The 15845-nt window shown below is 41.0% G+C and overlaps 1 protein-coding gene across 7 annotated transcripts in view; it reads left to right on the top strand.

The window, feature by feature from the left end:
* The window catches only part of RASGRF1 (Ras protein specific guanine nucleotide releasing factor 1), a 320023-nt gene that overhangs the window by 44175 nt on the left and 260003 nt on the right, over positions 1 to 15845 (top strand). The window lies entirely within an intron of this gene.

Below are 15845 nucleotides of genomic sequence, written 5' to 3'. Positions count from 1 at the left end.
GCCACATCTCCATGGCTTCCAAGTAGATGACAGCATCCTGGCTGGGCTATCAGGTCCCAGAATGCAATGATATTATGGAAATAGTTCCTGTGACCCCATAAGTCTAGAGGATTGAGGCTGCTTCTCTCCTCTTTCTCCTTCCAAACTGGCTCTGGAACAGGGATAGGCTGTAATATATAGATAGGACCCTCAGAACCTCTACCTGAGGGGTTCAGGGGAGCCAGAGGCAAATAACACCAGGCAGGATCCTCCTTGAATTCATCCTTTATGCCTTTAACAAAGTAACCAAGCACATGCTGTAGTGATAATCAATTTAGGCACATCCCAGAGATTCCAGCTTCTCTGCCACCAACCACCAGGCATGATCTAAGCATGTTCTTTCACCTCTTGGAGCCTTAATTTTTTCAACTACAAAATGGAATAACTCAACTTCCTTGAAGGTGAGTTATACGTGATCATGGGTGTGAGCAGCTCTTTGTAAACAATGAAGGCCCAAGCAATTGTAAAGGGTGGTGATTATGGAAACTGTCAGAGGTACATTTGTTGCTGTGGAAAACTGCAGGTACTGGACCATTTTCTCATCTTTCTACAGGTTGCTGGAATCACAACTTATAATTAATGCACAGTGATATGGCTTGACCCAGTTTCCTAAATTGGAATGTTTCAGCTAAAACTGATGAAAAATGTGAAATTCTTGTCTTCTGAGCAGAGCTAGCTAGATAAACCCCCTCCAGAGCTAATGAGTAAATATACAGTGAAATATATATATACATATATATATATATAATGCATTCACTTATTCAACAAATATTGATTGAATGTCTACTCTGCACCATTTATTAAGCTTGGTGTTTTTCCTGACTTGTCTCATGTAATCTCCACATGAATTCTGTGAGGTAGGCATTGTTAGCCTGATGTACAACTGAGGAAACTAACAGGGATTCGATTATTGGATCAAAGCCATACACCTAGAAAGTGGCAGACACACAAGTAAAACCATTTCCTTGACCCAATGAACCTGCTTTTTTGTGACACCACATGCCTTCTAAAGGTCTCTTATAAAAGGGGTGCCAGGGTTATGTCAGGGCAGATGGGATTGTGTATTAGTCCATTCTCCCACTGCTATAAGGACATACCCGAGACTGGGTAATTTATAAAGGAAGGAGGCTTAATTGACTCTCAATTCCACAAGGCTGGGGAGGCCTCAGGAAACTTACAATCGTGGTGGAAGGTGAAGTAAACACATTCTTCTTCACAGGGTGGCAGCAAGGAGAAGTGCTGGGCAAAAAGGGGGGAAAAATCCCCTTATAAAACCATCAGATCTCACGAGAACTAACTCACTATCATGAGAACAGGATGGGGGAACCGCCCCCATGATTCAATTATTTCCACCTGGTCCCTCCCACAACACATGGGGATTATGGGAATTACAATTCAAGATGAGATTTGGGTAGGGACAGAGTCAAACCATATCAGATTGGATGTTTAAGGAACAAGTCAGGTGGATGACAAATTCTGGCTCATATGTGCCCCCCAGTATCTCCATCAAACATCCAACCTTCCCTGGGACCCAGAAGCTCATCCTCCTCCCTCTGCTTCAGGCAGCTCCCTGGGTGCCCCCACAGCCCCTGGAATGCATTTACTGCCTTTTGCCCTTGCTAGGCTCACCAAGTTCGTACCACTGGGGTGCTGCCTCACCCTCAACCTTGGTTCTATCTTGTTCCTCTTCCCACCATCCCAGGCCCCTCTAGGACTGGACTGGCACTGGGGCTTCATTTTCTGATCTGGGCAGCTACACCTCCCCTGCACCCTGACTGGCTGGCAGTCATTGGGCAGCCCAGGATGAGAGTCAGACAGATTGAGGCTCTTCTGATTGCTCCTTATTTGACTTTGAGAAAATAACTTGACTTCTCAAGCCACAGTTTCCATATCTAAGAGTAGAGAGTAGTAGCTGTTTCACAGGGCTGCTGCAGGGATGAAATGAGAAAAGATACTGACGTTTTTGATGTCCGGGAGTCACTCCCCAAGTGCTCTCTTTCACTTCTCCTACACTTCCAAAGAGAAGTATGGCAAATGGTAAATTGTGTACTATGTAACCTTTTTTCTCTATGATTTATCATCTTTATTTATCTTTAATTTCGGTGAGCAGAATTAGATTTGGTGAATCTAATTCCTTTTTCAAATTCAATCCTCAATATTTCAACATGATTTATTAAATTTTCCTTCCATATTGCTTACTGATGTTCAGCTCTTCACACGTTATAGCCACCTTTCATATAGTTTGATCTAATTCTGGGTCCTTTTTGTATGATTTATATACAGTTTTCTCTTTATGACTGCACTTCAGCTGTTTTTATTACTATTGCTTTAAAACAGGTTTTTATAAAAGGCAGATAAATCCTCCCTACCTCTCTTCCCCCAACCCCTGTCAGAATTGTTTCTTATTCTTGGCCATTTATTCTTCCAGGCATACTATTCTGTCAAGTTTCAAGAGAGGTATTGGAGATTTAGACTAGGATTTACTGGGCTACATAGAGGATATAAAGGCTAGCACTTACTTTCAGGAATTTGTGTCTAAATCCCATGAGCCTTGAAATCTCAAGTGCTTGGCCACACACATGCACGCATGCACGCATGCACGCACGCATGCACAGCCAACTCTGCTGCCTTCTTGCTCTTCCAATACTTCCCCACTGACAAAGTATAGAAAGAAGGCAGTAAAAAATGACAGTCACCTACCAGGTCTGGCTCCCATTGAAAGTTACTGAGATTAAGATGGAAATTTGTCTAGATTTAAAGGGGATCCCAAGAGCCTCAGAGTCCAGACTGCTCTACCCATTCCCCATTACATTGACATTTGACTAATCTGGTGGTTCTCTTAAGTCGAGTTCCTCGACCAGCAGCATTAACAGTACCTGGGAACTTGTTGGAAATACGAATTATTGGGTACTACTCAGGCCTGCTGAATCAGAAATTCTGGGTATACGGCTCAGTAATCTGAGCTTTAACAAGCCTCCAGGTGATTCTGGTGCATGCTCAAATTTGAGAACCACTGGATTAAACAAGCAGAGATGTACTCAAAGGCTACCTCCACCTGGGATTTCAGGCCTGCTGGTAGCCTGGTCAGCTACATAGAAGCAGCTTGGAACAGTGCCGCAAATGTACAACAGTGCTGCAAAACCAGACACACTGCAATAGGACCACATGTGACCTATAAATGGATGTGAGGAGAATCAGTATCTTCACACAATTGTTCCCACTTGCCAGGAAAATGCAATTCTCTATTTATTTTGGTCTCCTTTAGGAATCAAAAGTAGTATGGCTTTCTCTACCTGGGTCACAAACATTCTGCACTGGATCTATTCCAAAGTAGTTAATACATTTTGTTACTGTGAATGCAACCTCTTTAGCTGTAAATTTCCTAATTGATTATGCCTGGTATTCATCCTGTATCATGGACATTTGTGGGCAATTAGTCATTTTTCTAACCTTTTTATTTCTTGTCATTTTTAACAGCTGATTTATTTGTCTTTTCAGGTTGTCTTTTAGCAGTATTAGTACTTGCTAACTATTTGTGCTTACTATTTACTACATGCATTTCTGCTTCAGGGAATAGCTGGGAAAGTGGATCTTGCTTGACAAAGGATGATGGGGAAGGGCATTTTAGGGGCCAGCTTGTGCTGGAACACATTCCCACCTGTCTACCTACCTGGCCTCCACTCAGGCTTCATGATTCACCTGGCAGGACTTCTTTCGGCCCACAGTCCCCTGGGAGGATATGTCTCCTAGTGTTTTTTATCATACTCTTAAGACTGTAAAAATTCACCTTTATTCTTATCCAAGTTTTAAAATTTGTTTGCAGAGTTATGCGAACTACTCTGTAATCATTCTTTTAATTTAGCTTTAATGGTTTCATTTTTATATTTAACTCTTGGATCCATATGGAATTTATTTGCACATGAAGAATGAGGTAAGAAATCCAGTTTTTCCCCCTTCAAATAACTAACCAGTTTTCTCGACACCGTTTATGGAATAACCCATCCTTGCTGATAAATTTAACGATGCCATTTTAATCAAATACTCAATTCCCATATGTGCTTGAATTCATTTTTGGACTCTCTATTTTCTTACACTGGTCTCTTAGTTTATTTCTGCCCTAAAATTATATTGTATTAAATATCTGTAGTTTTAAACAAGGTTTTTGTTTTTGTATTTTATTGTGTGGGTTATAACAATGTTTTGGTACCTGATAGTATCACAGTCATGTTCATTATTCTTATTTTTTATTTTTTTTTCTGATTCCAATTATGTGTTCATTCTACCAGATAAAATTTGGTTTAACTTACCAAATTTCAAACAAAATTCTCTTGGTAATTGGATTGGAAACACACTGAATTTAGGGATTACATTCAGAAATTGAAACTGCTCTATTGAGTACTCTTCTAAAGAAAAACAAGGGAGGTTTTCACTTACTGAAATATTTTTTCTGGCTTTTAATAGGAATTTAAAGTTTTTAGCATAGGGCCCTAACATTGATTATTAGATTTGTCCCTAAACATTTTGTTTGTTTCTATTGTAAAAGGCATCTTTTCTTCTGATATGGTTTGGATGTTTGTCCCCTCCAAATCTCGTGTTGAAATATAATACCTAGTGTTGGAGGAGGGTCCTGGTGAGAGGTAATTGTATCATGGGGGCAGATCCCTCATGAATGGCTTAGCACCCACCATCCCTTGGTGATGAGTGAGTGAGTTCTTCCTCTGAGATCATGCCAGATCCAGTTGTTTGGAAGTGTATGGCACCTCCCCTCTTTCTCTCTTGCTTCTGCTCTTACCATGTGACACCACTGGCTCCCCTTCACCGTCAGCCATGATTGTAAGCTCCCTGAGTCCTCCCCAAAAGACATGCAGATGCCGGTGCCAGGTTTCTTGTACAGCCTGCAGAACTGTGAGACAATTAAACCTCTTTTCTTTACAACTTCCCAGCTTCAGGTATTTCTTTATAGTAATGCGATAATGGACTAACACATCTTCCATTAAATTTTCTAACTGGTTACTAATAATGAAGGTTTGATTTTTGATATAAATTTATAACAAGGTGCTTTTTCCTTTCCAAGTTTTTTACCTCTTATGTCTTTCTCATGTATGATAATAGTAGTTCTTATTTCTGACTTTCATGGAAATGCTTTTGGCTTTTTACATTAAGTTGTGGTTGTTTGGGGTGGAGGATTTTAATTTTTTGTAATGCTAAGGAAGTATCCACTAGTATCTATTTTATTAATTTTTTTAAAAACCTGAAATGAAGATTGAGCAATGGCAAATGCATTTTTTGGCATCAGATTTTCTAATATTGAGCCATGCTTACATTCTTGGGCTTTATTTATCTTTGTGTATCTTTCTTTTGGTGTCTTATGCTTTCTCTCTGCTGATATTTTATTTAAGATTTTTGTATTGGTTGTCATAATTGAGACTAATCTGTAAATTCTTCTTTTTTCCCTTCTTTTTTCTTCCATTTGTATCAGATTTTGGTATAGTGTGGTGTGAGATTCTCCCATCTCCGGAAACAGTTTAAAAAGCACAATAGAGTTTGGTACTGTGGCTCATGCCTATGATCCCAGTACTTTGGGAGGCTTGATGGGGGTGGACCACTTGAGGTCAGGAGTTCAGGACCAGCCTGGCCAACATGGAGAAACTCTGTCCCTACTAAAAATACAAAAATTAGCAGGCTGTGAAGTTTAAGATCAAGATGCTGGCATTTGTTTCTGGTGAGAGCTGCTATCTGTTTCCAAGATGTGCCTGTTGCTGTTTCCTCATATGGCAGAAGGCAGAAAGGCAAGGAAATGTTCCCTTCAACCTCAAGCCCTTTTATAAGGGTCCTAATCTCATTCATGAGGTCAAAGCCCTCATGACTTAATCATTTCCCAAAGGCCACAGCTCTTAATATTATTGGTATTGGGAATTCAATTTCTGTATGAATTTTAGAGGGCTCAAACCATAACAGGACACAAGAATTATGAAGAATTGGGGAATCATGACACATCCAGAAAAACCTACTAAAGCTGCAACAATGAACCCTAAAGAAATGGAGATCTATAAAATGACTGAAAAATAATTCAGAATAACCCTCTTAAAGAAGGTCAGGGAACTAAAAGAATATATACAGAAAAAATTAAATGAAATTTGGAAAAGAATACACAGACAAAATGAGAAATTTAACAGAGAAATTGAAATAATAAAAAATAGAAATTATAGAGATAAAAAATATAGTAACTGAACTGAAAAGTTTAATAGAAAGCTTCAACAGAAAGCTTGATTAAATAGAAGAAAGAACCAGTGAGCTTGGAGATAGGACATTTGAAATTATCCAGTCAAAGAATAAAAAAAGAATGAAGCATGCCTCCAGGAATTATGGGATACCATCAAGAGACCCAACATTCACGTAATAAAAGTTGCTGAAGGAGAAAAGAGAGAAAAAGAGCCAGGAAGCATATTTTAAAAAATAACAGCTGAAAACTTTCCAAATATAGGAAAAGATGCCAGCATCCAGGTACAGGAAGCACAAAGATCTCCAATTAAATCCAACCCAGAGAGGAGTTCGCCAAGATATATAATAACCAAACTATCAAAAATCAAAAACAAAGAAAAATTTCTGATAGCTGGGTTTTGACTCAGTTGATATATACTGTTCAAATAGCCAGGTAAACATAGAGTAAGTAGTCACAGAAAAACAAAATTGTTCCTCCTCTCCTAATAAATACAGTTTATCCACAGAATGAAGATAAGGGCTTCTACATCTAAGGCAGGATCTTTACCTTGACACTATTGACATTTGGGACTGAATAATTCTTTGTCGTGGGGCACTGTCTGTCCTGTGCCTTGCAGGATGTCTAGCAGCATCCCTATCCTCTATCCACCAAATGCCAGTAGCACCCTCCATACCTCCAGTTGTGACAACCAAGAATATCTCCAGACATTGCCAAATGTCTTCCCTTGTTGAGAAGCATTGACCTAGAAGAAACACTCCACACCTTTCTTCTAGGCTTCCCGCTCACCGATTCCCATCAGTTCCCTTCAAATAGAAGTTTCAGAGTGAGATGTGTGGCAGAAGTGCTGCTTTGTAACAGTGGAGAAAGCCTCTGGTTGACTTCTAGAAGCTTCTATCTCTGATGATACGTTCCAAATTTATGATAAAAACTTATAATCCTTTATTTAGTTGAATGCTACCAATTTATTCCTTGCTGGTGTGTCTTCTACTTCAGTTTTTTATTAATTTTATGGAGAGGGAATTTATGTGTTCCTCTATACTCTACCATCTTTCCATACCTGTTTCCTCTCTCGGTCCCAGCTCCGAATTCTTTTCACTGCATGTCTGACAGAGAAATGTCAGGTTACAGTAAAATTATAATTAAACCTATAGTCAGCTCTTATCAGATGGCATTAAACAGAGGAACCTGGAATAAAGTACAATGTTCTCTAAAGGGAGAAATATTTTTACATGAATATTTTGGTATTTGTTAATGTACTGGAGTTAATAGAGAGGTGTAGGAGGTGCTGAATAGAACTCCAATTTGTAGTGATGATTGCCAAATTAAGATTAGCACAGAAACCTGTCTGGAGTGGGAGGTAAAGTCTGCTGTTCCAAAGAAGATGTTTTAAAGGTGTAGGTGGGGAGAGTGAGAAAAACGGAATGTAAATTCTCTTGTGACAGGAATGAGAAAAGAGCCTGCAGGTCTCCTGAGAGCCAGGAATATTAATTTAGAAGTAGGTGTGACAGCCAGCCCAGAGATGACCAGCAATGGCCGTTCCTTAATCCTGACCTTGTTGACATCCTTTAAAAGCATCAGATTACTTACAGCTTGCAAAGAAATTTCATATATTTAGCATTTTAAGAAAAATGGGTAAATGCATGTGATGGCCTAATAAAAGGATTTGTAATGGGATCCCTAAATGGACAAGGGCATAATTATGATTAGCCAAGGACAATCACTGGGAAGAGGGACTTAGCTGAAAGCTGCTAACATTCAATATTCCCTGTAGCCAGAAGACTTAAGTGTTTCAGTCTTGAAGGTGGGAGAAATCTGGGTGGCAAATGACAGCATCCACTACAGTCTACACCTTGTGCCACTCAGATCCACTTGTTTTGTAGAAGTCTTGAGAGCAGCTCCTTCAGGATTCTGGTGGGCCTCTTTTCCTGAGGGAAAGGTACAAAACTAAAGTAATTGGGTGGACTATAGCTTTGCCATTGCCACTGGTCTCAAGATCATGACTGGTCCTTATTATTTTTTTTCTCTATTATGCATTTGAGAGTCCCCTCACTCTTGGTGAGCACTTCTGATCTAGGTATTTTGCCTTTTGTGAGTTACCTGTGGTCTAAACCCCAAGTCATTATGTCCTTCTCAAGCTGTGGCAGCAATACTTGACCCTTTCCCATGAAGATTGTGCAGGGGAGTACTAAGAGAAGCCCCAGTAGATCACTTTGGTCTCCAACACATTTTTCTCTGCTCCCCTTTGGATGACAGCAGCCTTAGTCTTGCCTAATCAAAGTCAATTACCACAGCTAGAATGGTGACTCCTTTCTTTTTCTGTCAGCACAAACTGCCCAGTGATCATGCAGCAGCCATAATATGAAATTTAATGGGACTTGTATAGCCCTTAATGGAATCATTTCCCCAACCTGAGGTCAAGACCTCTAGACTCACAGACTCCAAACTTGTGTGAACAGGATGCAGACATTCCATAACTGGGAGTAATGTAAGTAGGACCACTCTCCCCACACCCCTTAGTTCCCAGACCCACATAACAAGGAACCACTGAAGTCCTGTGAGTAGAGAAATGGCAATTGCACTGCAGCAATGTTGAGGATAGGCCATAAGGAATGTGTTTGAAGCAGGAAGACCAGAGAGGAAGCTGTTAGAATTGTCCAAGCAGGAAATTATGTGGGCCTAATAATGGAATATTATTAGAGCCTGACATTTTCTTCAGCAGGAAAGCAAGCTCTTGGCATCCAATTAGTGTTTCTGGGTACATCAGGAGGCATACTGTAGGTTAAGAAAGACATTTTTTAAGCTTTCCCTGCACTCATATAAGCAAAACTATTACAGGACCATTCCAAAAATAACTGAGCCAAACTGGTGAGCTGCAGCTTGGCTGTACGTCAGCTTGATCAGCAGAGACGCAGAAATATTGTCACTCCAAAAAAAGACAGACAGACAGGTAGACTCTGTGTATCAGCCCCACCGAGAGTGGGGCCATGTATTCTGCCCCCAGCCCTTGTTCTCTGTTTATTCCTCTGTCCCAGATCGTGTATTACCATTCACCTGGAATTCAAGATATTTACCTGTGTAGTTGTCACCTGCTCTAGACCTTGTGATCCCATAGAGCAAGAAGCTTGTCCTATACTATTCTCCACCCTGAGCACGCCTGTTACAGACTCTGGCCCAGAGATCAAGCTCAGTAACTGTTGAATGGAATTTAAAAATCTTGCAAGTGAGATCACGAAACTACTATCAGTAACCAGTAATAACAATAATAATCATTATAATAGGTAACATTTACTGGGCCCTTCCTATGGGCCAGGCACACTGCTAAGGGATTTCAATGCATTCTCTTAGTTAGTTCTTCCAAAAACACTATGAGGTAGGTGTTACGACCATCTCCATTTTACACAGAAAGAAACTTTAGCACACAGAATTTAGTAACTTGCCCAAAGCCACCGGGCTACTATGTGGTCATCCCATTTGTCAAAAAAAAGAAAAAAAAAAAAAAAAGACTTAGGAGGGTGCTACCACTATGGCCCTGCAAATGTGATACCCATTTCAGCAAGATTCCAGACCTATCTGTGAGATTAATAGCTACTAGACACTTTCAGTGATTACTAGGAACCAGCACATGTTCGTCAAGAACAAGCCATGCTAGGCTAACCTCGTTTCTCTTCCCATTATTCATTCCACCCCAGCATCCCTGAAAACAACCTTCATCAATGACCATGTATTCCAAATCCTGCCCCACGCCCCCAACCCTGCTGCACAACCTTCAGCCATATGCTCCTTTGAAAGTTTCACACATCCCTTTTACGTAGGCATTTATTTTCAAGGAATCAAAGGTGTCATGGCAGTTTCTCTGTCATTCCTCCTCCACAGCTGCTGCCCTGTCCCTGCACAGCTTCCAACAGTTCAGCCTTGGGTAGACTGCACTTGGAAAGAGGAAACCCAGCTGCCTGGGATCACGTGCACAGCAATATCAACTGGAGCCCCAGGACCAGAACAGCCTCACCCCACCCTCCTCACCCTGTGCGCAGCCTCTAGGTTTCTCAGCTTGCCCATCAGAAGGACAGGTTTGCTCATAATGGCCTGGGCTTTAACAAGAAGGAGCTGGAACTCCATCCCTACTGCTGGCCATGTGATTTGGCCATCACCTCAATCTCTCACTTCCCTCAGGAGTGAAAAATTTGCTTCAGGGAGGTAGCAATAAAGTACAAACATGGATATAAGGAACTCCTACAGCTCAACAGTCAAAAACCAAATAACCTGATTTTAAAAATGGGCAGAGGACTTGAATAGACATTTCTCCAAAGAAGACATACAGATGGCCAACAGGTATATGAAATCACCTAATTATTACTAATCATCAGGAAAATGCAAATCAACACCACAGTAAGACATCATCTCACACCCATTAGGACAGTCATTATCAAATAATTAGTGATCAAATAATGAATAATTAGAAAATAATGAGTGTTGTTGAGAATGTGGAGAAATTTGAATCCCTGTGCACTGTTGGTGGGAATGTAAATTAGTACAGCCGTTGTGGTAAACAGTATGGAGGTCCCTCAGACAGTTGAAAATAGAACTACCATATGATCCAGCAATACTACTTCCGAGTATTTATTTAAAGAATTGAAAACAGGATCTTGAAAGAGCTATTTGCATTCCCATGTTCACTGCAGCATTATTCACTATAACCAAGAGGTGGAAACTACCTAAATGTTCATCAAGGGATTAATAGATAAACAAAATGCGGTATATACATACAATGGAATGTTATTCAGTCTTAAAAGAAGGAAATCCTGCCACATGCGACAACATGGATGAACCTGGAGGAATTATGCTGAATGAATCAAGTCAGTTACAGAAAGATAATACTGCAGGATTCCACTTTTTTGAGGTCTCTAAAGTAGTCAAACACATAGAAGCAGAAAGTAGAATCGTGACTGCCAAAGGGGAAGCAGAATGGGAGTTGTTGCTCAGTGAGAGCAGAGTTTAGTTATGCAAGAAGAAAAAGCTCTAGAGGCCAGGCATGGTGGCTCATGCCTGTAATCCCAACACTTTGGGAGTCTGAGGCAGGAAGATTGCTTGAGCCCAGGAGTTTGAGACCAGCCTGGGCATATAGTGAGACCTTGTCTCTAAAAAACAAAACAGGCCAGGCATGATGGTTCACGCCTGTAATCCCAGCACTTTGGGAGGCTGAGGTGGGTGGATAATTTGAGGTCAGCAGTTCGAGACCAGCCTGGCCAACATGGTGAAACCCCGCCTCTACCAAAAATACAAAAATTAGCCAGGCATGGTGGTACATTCCTGTAATTCCAGCTACTTGGGAGGCTGAGGCACGAGAATCACTTGAACCCGGGAGGTGGAGGTTGCAGTGAGCCGAGATCAGGCCATTGCACTCCAGCCTGTGCAACAGAGCAAGCCTCTGTCTCAAAAAGTATATAATTAATTAATTATTTTAAAAAGAAAAAGTTCTAGAGATCTGCTATATAACACTGGGCTTATAGTTAACTATACTGTGCTTATAGTTAACTACACTGTACACTTAAAAATTTGAGGATAGATTTCATGTTATGTCTTTACCACATTTTTTAAAGGAAAAAATGTGAAACAAATCCAGAATAAGCATCATCTGTTCCTAACCACATCACTTTTAGTCTTAATTGAAAGGCAGGGGGAAGGACAGCATATAATCTAGAGCCATTTCACTCTGTCCCTCAAAATTTATCTTGACCTGGGTGGCAGCTATATGGGCATGTGTGTGTGTAAGAACTGGGGTTCATACAGAGAACAAATTCATAAGCTGTGTACAGCTTATAACATTTATACATTAGTGCACTTTCTGTACAATGGTATACTAAAATAAAAATGGAAACTAAAGGGTAAAAAAGCAACTGAATGCTTGAAGAACCTTGATTGACAAGATGAGGAGTTTAGACTATCTCTTGTGATCAGTGAACATCATGGAATATTCTGAGCAGGGGAGGGTCCCACTAGGAGCTATGCTTTTTCTGGAAGCTTCCTAAAGTTTTTGGCCTTCTGTGCAGGCCATGGAGTCATGCCCTCACTCTCCCACTGCCCTAAGCCCCTTGAGGGCTGAATTCCTGGCTGCTTTATTGCAGCCCCCGCTTCAGTGCCTGGCGTAGTCACTGGCACCTAGCTGGCTGACTAATTAAGGGTGGGGACACCCTAATCGCTTCTGGGAAATCAATGGAGACAGCAGGCTGGTGCTCAAGGCCAGCCCACTCGAGTCAGCCGCATCAATAGGGCACCTGCTGTATGCAGAGTTATGAAATGGAGCCTAGAGAAGCTGCTTCGACAACAGAAATGTTCCCGAATTTCCTTCCCCCAAAATAAAGGCCCTCTGTCTAGGTGGATTTTCTTAGAAGCTCCGGCTGATGATTTTCAATTTTGAGTCCCACCCAAAGAGACTCTGTGATGTTATAGGACTTGCCTCAAGATGCAGCTTGCAGACTCCAGCTCAAGCAGGTTCCAAATGAAGCTTAATGAAGACAGTTTTGGGGTTAAAACAATCTCTCGTTGCCATGGCAACATGGCAGGTCATTAAAGAGAAGGCACTTAGGGCTGGCTGGGCTCCTGCAGGTCCTAGGGTTTGTGGGAATCAGTCTGTGGGGCAGGGGGAAGTGGGGCCAGAGAGAAGACTAGTCAGAGAGGCAGAGGTTGCCAAAGTGCCCCATCCTCCTGCTAGGATGCAGAATGGAAGGGACTGAATATATCTGGCACATTCACACGGAATAATGCACCTCTCAGGACTGGTGATGTTTGCAGAGGGGTTGAGAAAAACACTCCTCACTCAAGGCTGACTCAGGAGGCTCCCTTAGCAGGCCCCCACGCCTGGACACTGCAGAATATCTGGAACTGTAACCAAAGAACAGGGAATGGGAAGCTGGAATACACACTCTCCTGGGTAGGTCCCCATCCTAGAGGGGGCTGAGGAAAGAGGGAAAAAAAAAGTGATAGAGAGAGGAAAGGATGATGGGAGGTCTTAAGACAATGAACACAGCCCTCTCTGCCTGGAGACCCCAGGTAAATGCAGGGAATCTAGGCAGAATGTCTGGTGGGACCCCAGATGTGACCACAGATGAGGCTGCAGAGCAGAGCAGGGAGAGGTCCTGCTGCTAAGGCCAGCTGGGGTCACATTGGGAGAGTGACAGGAATTCCAGGCGGAGGGCCTAGATTGGAGTCCAGGCTACGGACAGGGAGGGAGAGGAACTGGGTGCCTACAGATTGAAGGGGCATTCTCACTGTGGAAGTTCATTCCCAAGGGTTGCTTGACCACGTGCATGTGCCCCAGGGATTGGGCCCCACTATGTAGGATTCAGGCAGAGTTTCTGTCTTCCCACAGTGGGCATCACACTCTATGGTGCTTGCTATTATACTTATGAGACATTTCTCATCCCAAACTGTGAAAGTCTTAATGGCAGGGAGGGTTCTTATCATTTTTCTCTCCTAGCACCAGCAAGAACTCTGATCACAGTAGCTGTTCAGTGAATGTTTCTTGAATGAATGGCTGGATAGGTAATAGAATAACTGAACAAACAGATGAATGAATGAATGAGTGGATGGATGAATTAACCCTTTAGAATATAAACATGATTTTTCTCTGTCATATTCCTACCATACAAATGTGTCCAGGTTCTCAACTGAGGCCTCGGAGAATAGGAGACATCTTTGTATGAAATATCTGTGATCTTTAGTATATGACTGAGCTAATGATAGGCCTGACTCAGGTAAACTGTGCCCTCCAGAATATCACAAAATCAAAGCTTCAAGTGTCTACCCTCTAGTGTCCAATTGTTAGACTGCACCACTGCTTTTTAACTTTTATAATCACAGCTGTTTTCCAAAAAGATGACGCAGGGCTTTCTGAATTAGGGACACAAGGGATTTGCTTGAGTTCATTCCACTTTTCTGTCCCTGGAGGAAAAGACATTGATTTGCACATCCTATGTCCCCAGCAAGGGGCTTGTGTGGCATCCCAGCTATCTTCAGGGTGACTCTTCTACCAAGGCATACACATCTACAAAGTAGAGCCTCATTATTATTTTCTAAAACTTGATAGAGAAAAGTTGACTGGCTTCAAAATTCATTTACAGTATCCAAAGAAGTGTCAACATTGCAAGTGCCAAAGAAAGAAAAGAAAGGGCCATCTGATTCCATAAGCATAATTTCAAATGATGAACATTGCTCTTAATTTTTTATCATTTACTGGGGTGGGAAAATTTTGAGTCAGTATGTATTGAATTTAAAAATCATAATCAGGAATTGCATAGAGCCATTTCAGGTATAAAATCTGATTTTTTTAAAAAAAGGTAGATGCAAACTCAAGTTTCTCATGAAGAAATTTGGTAATTTTTATTTATGTTTCACATAAATTTAATATTTAGTATTTTTCCTGATATTTTCTATTATTTCACTCATCTTAATTATATATTATAGAGAAAATATAATGAATTTATTCACCTAGCCCCTTAAATGTTCCAAAATTCCCTCCAGTTTACCTTTATGTGCAAGGCAAATGTTTTCTGTGTGTACCATGATAGGAAAGAATGTTGGAAAGCACTTGGATAGAGGTTGCCTATTTTAACTCAGAACTGCCAAAATTCTTTAAAATCCTTGTTAAAAGTATAAAATTCTGGCATAGGCTTAGATTTTAATAACTCAAAACTGATTTAACTGGAAAAAATAAGAGGTCAGGCTCTTTGGAAGCTATAAAATTTGGCAGCCATGATTAATGTATGGCAGATTATGTTTTCCAAGGACGACTGCAACAACATCTCCCCTCCCACATGATCTTCTTACTCTGTGGATTTTGGCATCCCTCTCATAATAAAATGGGGTCTGTGTTTTCTTTCTCTTAAATCTGGATTTGTGACAAAAATGGAAGATGTGCTGTTTGACTTCCAAAGCTAAGTGATAGAAAGTAATGCATATTCTTGCTGGTACTCCTGGTACACTGGTTTTGTGGAACTCAGCCACCATGCTGTGAGGAAGCCCAAGCAGCCCCATGAGGAAGTCATGTTAAATGTTCCAGCCAACAGTCCCAGCTGAATTTCCAGCTGATGGCCAGCACCAACCTGTCAACCATGTGAATGAGACATCTTGAAAATTCATCCTTTAGTCCCAGGTTGAGCCACCACAGCTGACACTGCACAGAGTAGAGGCAGGCTACTCCCAAGCCCTGCTGAAATTTCAGCTTTGTGAACAAAATAAATGAGTATTGGCATTTAAACCACTAAATTTTACAATAGTTAGTTACACAGAAATAGATAGCAAGAACAATGAAGAAACAAAACTCAGCTAAAATAGGTCAGAGAAGGATAAATTAGCAATGCTTACAAAAAGCTCTCAAAAATATACACACCGCCCTTATACCCAACTATTCCACTATTGGGAATTTAATCCTAAAGAATAAATTAAAGATGTGCATCTAAGATTTCACTACAAAAGTATTCTTCAAAACAGCAAAAAGCTGAAAACAACCTAATGTTCAATAGAGAACTGAGTAATTCAATTATGGTACACGTAATTCTGTCGGTCTAAAATCTGACCATCAGAATCA

The sequence above is a fragment of the Macaca fascicularis genome, chromosome 7, assembly GCF_037993035.2.
Source record: "Macaca fascicularis isolate 582-1 chromosome 7, T2T-MFA8v1.1".
Lineage (NCBI taxonomy): Eukaryota > Metazoa > Chordata > Mammalia > Primates > Cercopithecidae > Macaca > Macaca fascicularis.
Note: the sequence above shows the minus strand (reverse complement) of the source record. Positions and strands in the feature narration are given on the sequence as shown.